Below are 6,894 nucleotides of genomic sequence, written 5' to 3'. Positions count from 1 at the left end.
CATCTGAAAAATGCATTTTTAGATGTCTAGTACCACACATTGGAAAATTACACGAGTACTTACAGAAACAAATAACTAGGAGACACCGCAGCAGCGTCACAAAGTGTAGAAAGGGCGATCCTGAATAACACCGCGCAGTTACATAAGGACCCACAAAGTGAGAGCACCTGCTGTAACAGGGCGCGGCCCCCTTCCATTTGTCAGATGTGTCTTCAGGGCTGAGGCAGTTCTGAGCACGGCCAGTGTCAGTGCTGGTGTCTGGATGGATGCCACTGGAGGTGAGGGCACCTGCAAGCCGAGAGGAAGAACAGAAATCATCCTCTGCTTTTTCTGTCTTGTTTCTTTGTTACTTTTAAAGAGAGGCGGAAATAAGATAAACTGGATCTTTCCTACTGAAATTTCAGTAATGAAACCATTTTTAAAGTGATCACAACTTATATTCTGCCTATGACTGTCTTTTCAACAAAGCATCATATTTATAAAATGTTAATTAACTCAGTTAATTAACTCCCTGTTGAAACATTCTAGTAAAGAGCATGAACTGCAGTATGTAAAAGAACCACAACCTGCAGTGACTAGCTCAGCTGTCTTGACGGCAGTGCAGTCAGCCCCCACCACCCCGTGGCCCTGAGCTCCTGAAGCTGGTAAGAGAGCGCGCTGCTGCCTCAGATGGAAAGAAAAGGTGAAAGCATTTTCTGAAATCTACAGCACTGACAAAACATAACTGATAAATCCCAGGCTCCTTTGAGGCTGTCATTTTCCGTTTCTGGCCAACACCCGTCAATGAGCAGAACCACCCCATTCCCGAGTCATGGGACTCACGTGGGCAGAAGTTTTGGAGAAATTTCCAGGTATAGAATGTAAACCAACTATACATAAAACTCTGAAAAAGAAAAGATGCAATAATCTGATTTTGGAAGACACTAAAATATTCTCCTAAGCCTTAGTACTTGGAAAGGCTGGGCTTCTACTAAGCCACTTATTTATTTCACAGCCAATGAGCATCTCCCACAAACCCTGTTTCCCTGTGTCTGCTGGGAGCTTCAGGCACATTGATGTTGTCTATCTTATAAGTCACAAGGCAGAGGCGTGTGTCTCACGCTTGCAACTCTCACACAGGCTCAACTCCTAGCCTCACTGTATGAACTTGGCCCCATTTTCTCACCTGTTTATTTGGTATCTGTTCTTCTGTAAGCTGCCTGAAATGCTTATTGAAACAAGTCAGAAGAATGAGTGGGTAGAGAAATGGACAGATGGACAGGTGAGAGATGGGCAGAAAAACAGAGAGTCTCCAAGAGAAGGGGAGCAATCAAAATTACCTATGCAAAACCCTCTTCTAGTCAGGGAAGGAAACCACCACGGAGAAGTGTGAAGAGGCAGGTTGCTTAGGACTGTTTCCTGGATTCCATGAAAAGTCACACCAAGAGATGAGAGGGTAGAACTATAAATAATAAAAGAAAAAATTCATGCATGTTTGAAAAATATATCTACATTATGTACTTTCTAAAGAATAGAGTCAAATCAGCAAGGCCCAATAACAAAATCCTTGGGTATTTACAGAAGTGAGAATCCCATCTCCAATCTGCAAGACATCCCTTTGGAGCACTGAGAGTCTACACGGTGCGGTCATAAAGCCATCACCGCAAAAGCGATGCTATCCTGCACTTACGAGGAAAGAGCAGCTGTGCTCGGTCTGCCTACACGTGTCTTTTACACCCCTCAGCACCTCTACGGGGGAGGGACGCCTAGCGAGCCCCATCTCTGCAGGACAGAAAACAAGTCCAAGAGAGGCTAAGCCGACCTATCAATTCTCCATCTCACAGGACTTGTCACTCCAGACCAGGACTCGAACTCGGACCCACGTTTGTAACCACAGTACTACCGTATTTTATGTGCTTTTTGTGTGTATAATACATTTGTTTCTGGCATGAAAGGGTATTTAATAAATGATCGGTTGTCTTGTCTATCTCATTAGCTCACAATCTTTATATTTTTGAATTGTACTCTTCCCATGGAGAAAGGAACGGAAAGAGCGGGGATCAGAATGAGGTGGGGCTCCATTCTTTATCTGTTGCCTCATCTCATCGAAGTCCCCAAACAAGGAGATAGAGCAAATGTTCTCGTCATCATTTAAAGGGAGGGCTCCAGTGATGGTGACTTACTCAACTCCAAAACCAAGTCTGGGGGAAGGGCAGATGCAGCAACGAGAGCAGTATCACCTGTAGGAAGGCAAAAAGAGCTCAGGGGATGGCTCAATGGGTCAGCCTGATTTCATTTCAATCAATAATACAATAACACACTCTAAAAAATCAAGCATGCAATGGATTTGCTCTTTCTTGACATCTAGCAAGTTTCCACAACTCACATGTAACATTATCACGAACTAGTGAAAGGAAGAGTCCACAGACAAGGAAAATCAATGCCACAGGCAGGCTGAAACACAGGCTGGAGGAAAGGAAGGGAAAGGGCATAGTGAAGAAGAGGCAAAATTCTGGGAAAAATACATCATCACAAGGAATCTCAAGCATCATCCAGCAATCATATAATCATTCTTTCAAGGGAGAGTTACTTAGGTCCTATTTTGTGCAACATTGTACAGTGGGCGAAGCAAGAGCACAGCGTCCATGGTGGCAGCAAGCTGCGGAGCTCCAATACACTTCTGATCCCGGTACCTTGCACACTTGTCCTCAGTATAAAGGCAAAATATATAGTAAAATAATCCAATGTAAACTCTATGCAATGCTGAAAAAAATTAAAGAATACCTAAATACCTGGACAGACACACCACGCACATTCCTGAATCAAATGACAGCATTCTTGGGATGGCAGTGCTCCCCAGAGCGATCCATATATTCAACGTGGACTCGATCACAATCCCAGTGGGTTCCTCTGCAGAAACTGACTATCTGCTGCTACAATTCATATGAGAATTCGAGGATCTCAGTAACCAAACCGTACTTAAAATAGAAGAAGAGTTTGAGAGGACTTGTAATTCTCAATTTCAAACCTTACAACTGTATCTCCAGGTGAGATTAGAGGCCATTTTTAAGTTATAATTGTGTTTATCCTTATTTTCTAAATTCTGTACAACGAATATACCTGTTAGAATAAGAAATTTAAAAAGTAAAGTATCTTTTAAAACATGCAAACCGATTCATTCATTGGGAAAAAAATATTTTGACTATAAAGAAGTAAACAAATATCTAGTGAAAAAGGACTATTTAAAAACAGGAGTGCATTTACATTTTTTGTAAATTGGAAACTGAAAAGCACAAACACATCAAGTTTCTAGGGAGAGTGTTGCAACATATTAATTGTTATTTCCAAAATTCTAATTGAACAATGAAAACTCAAGAAAGAGAAAATCTTGATTGACAGCCAACTGCAAACACATGGAGAGCAAAGGCCTAGAAATCACAGTTCCTTTAACTCTGCTACTAACTCAATAGGAGAGGAAATTCCTCACAGAGGGGACAGTGGAATCCCATGCATAAGACAGGATACACAGTACAAACTGCACTAGAATTGGGGGTGATTTCCATTGAAGAATTCTAAAGTTACAACATTGCTGAAAAACTATAAAAACACTGACAGACAGATTAAAACACACAGTCATATATATTATATAGAAACATATGATGTCTGCTCCCATGTTGCATAGAAATACAAACATATTTGTTCATTTATGGGCACTGATTACTTTATCCCAGGTAGAATATTTCAACTAAAATAGATAATCAATAATACACTCCTCTTGTCAAAACTAGTTGATAAGTTACTCTGCTATGTATGCATAATGTGTCTAAGATAGATTTAAAATTAGTGAAAAAGATTTTTGTATGGTTTCTTGAACCCTTCTCAAAACACCAAGCTTAATTTTAAAATAAATCTGAGCAGTATTTCTATATGATCTTTTCCCTTGTGAAATGAACAACACAGTCTGTTGTCAAAATTCTTTCCTTACAATGATTCACGAGCACCATATACTCACAAAACTGCTGGACAGCAAGGCACTATCCAGACACTGTGACAAATCAAATGAAACACAAGGAAGACAGTGACCCTATTCTGCAGGGCTTATAATCTGTTCCAACACCGGGTTTTTATTTGATTTGTTTGATTGGTTAGAAAAATAAAATCACTCAAGTACATTCTTCTTTGAGCATTATGTAAATCATGACTCTCTTTTTAGTGTCATGAGCAGGAAAGACTTGAGTATGAATTGATTAGAACAACTAGGCACAATCATCACTGGAGCCTGTGTAATAAATAAGTACATGAGATCTAAAATAAACCTACACAGATCTCTGCAAAGAAAATGAAGAGGTGAGTTCCCCAATGAGAAGACAAACAATCAAGAAATCAAAAAAGGAAAACTTTTTCATTAATGATTCCAGGCAGTAGTGGAGCATGGTGGTGAAGATCACAAATGCTGGGGACAAACATGAGGGTCTGAAATCCCACAGCACTGGGTAGCTGTGACACTGATATTTCAGTGAAATTTTCTGCACCTCAGTCTCCTATCCATAGACTGGGGACAACCACAGCACCCATCTCCTAGAACGGTCTTAAGAATTAAGTTATTTTTTATATAAAAGTTTAAATAAAATACCTCAGATTTTAAATATTACCCCAAAAGCTCAAGGAACAAAGAAAACAGTGATAAATTGGAGTTCATCAAATGTTAAAAATTTGCTTCAAAGGACACCATCCAGAAGGTGAAAAAACAACAGAGAGGAGAAAATTTTTTCAAATTATTTATCTGATTAAGTATTTGTATCTTCAAATAAAAGAAAAAACTCCTACAACTCAACAAGAAAAAGAGAACTCAATTAAAATGTGTATAAAGTATCTGAAAATGTATTTTTCAAAGAAAATATACAAATGGCCAATAAGCACAATCAAACGATGTTCAATATCATTAGCTGTAAAAGAAATCAAGTCAAAACCACTAGGAGAAACCGCTTCACACTTACTACAATAGGTTATAATAAAAAAAATGTGTAACAAGCACTAATGAAGACACAGAGGAAGCGGAGCGCGCAGCCCTTGCTGGTGAGGATGTAACACAGGGTGGCCACTTTAGAAAACAGCCTGGCAGGTCCTCAGAGAGTTGAACATTTGGTTTATGAATGACCCAGCATTTCTGCTCTCTGGTCACACAAGCAAGAGAACTGAAAACAAATGTCCACATAAAAATTCCTACAGGAGTATTCACGGCGCCATTACTCTTCACAAACAAAAAGCAGACACAACACAAACGACTATCACCTGATGAATGGGTAAACAGTAGGGCCCAGATATACAGTAGAATATAATTCAGCAATAGCAAAGCATAGAGTACTGACCCAGGCCACAACCTGGAAATACATTGAAAAAGTTACTCAGTGTGAAAGAAGTCAGTCACAATAGACAGTTCCATTTACATGAAATAACTTGTTTTACATGAAATGTCCAGCACAGGCACATCCATAGAGAGAGAACAATGGCTGCCTGGGGCTGGGGGAGGATGCGGAAGATGGGAATGACTGCTTGTGCATACAGGGCTTCCTGTTGGGGGATGAAAATATTCTAAGATTGACTGCGATGCACAATTCTGGGCTTTGAGTAAAAACCGCTGCACATTTTAATGGGTGAATTGTATTAAAACTGTTAAGGACAAAAGCACCTAGGGCCAGAACCTTCAAATAGTAAATGCAAATTGCTAACTTTTATTACAGGAAGAAGAAACTGCCCTCAGCATGAAAGCAGGAGATCGGCAAATATGGGTTAACAGAATTGGACAAGAGCATTTCACTTGAAAGAGTTGCTGAGTGTACACGAAATATTCAGAAATAGGAAAATCAGCTTGACATCACGAAGAAGCATTCTGCTTCAAATGCAGATCAAGGATTCGGCAAGCCCAGCTGCTAGAAATAACCAGAGAAGAAACCTGGTTCTTACAACAAGCACCAGAGCCAACAAGGAAATGGTGGTGAGGAAAGCAGGCAGCCAAAAATCTGGAACAGTTTGCTACAAATAATTTCTCCACTGAAAATTCAAAAATAAAATGAAAGTGATGCAATGCTGAGCTGGCCTCACGTTAAAGGGCTTCCTCTGCTGCTCGACAGTTCTGTAACCCCGAATGAGAGACTCAGGAGAATCAGCATGGCTCCTGGCAGTCCCCAAGTGACTGCCCACCAGCACGTTTACCACCATCACATCTGCCAGGGTTGTATTGCAGAGAAGAGACCAACTTCTAAAAGGCACAGGAAATGTTTACCAGGGAAGAAAAGGCTGCTGTCAGTCCTGGGACAGAGGCAGTGTGAGCAGAGGCCAGAAGGCTGCAGGTGAACTGGAGCAGACCTGGGGCAGGAAGGGACCACGGAAGAGCAGATCTCAATTTTCTACTCTCTCTCCCTCGGGTAGGAGAGATAAAGCCTGCATCCTTCTCACCTGGAACTGTGGGTTCTGGCTGGCAGAAGTCTTACGTACAGGGAATGAATACTCAAGACTCTGTGGAAAAAGTCACGAAAGAGAGAGGGCGTAGGGACCCAACTCCACGAGCCTCTCAAATGATCCCATATTTATTGTGTATAATCAAAGGAAAACGTCATTAACAGTTGTGTGATAGTAAGCAGGAACTTGGGGAAAGAAGGATGAGACAGAGATTCTAGAATCCACCATGAGTACAAAGGCTTAGTGTATCTTTAGGTAAGTCATGGGGTGAGGGGAATAAGATACATCCTTTAGACATGTGAATTACAAAGCAGACCACCAGACCAGCTAGGTCCTTGCTTGGGGGATAATAGAGTATCCAACTGCACACAAGCCCAGCCTTTATAGCTGTGGGCCTGGGTCATTGCTTTGCGATGAGCAGAGTGCTATCTAAAACATCATCTACGCAAGCAAAGC

This window comes from Vicugna pacos, unplaced genomic scaffold, assembly GCF_048564905.1.
Source record: "Vicugna pacos unplaced genomic scaffold, VicPac4 scaffold_19, whole genome shotgun sequence".
NCBI lineage: Eukaryota > Metazoa > Chordata > Mammalia > Artiodactyla > Camelidae > Vicugna > Vicugna pacos.
This window is presented reverse-complemented; position numbering follows the sequence as displayed.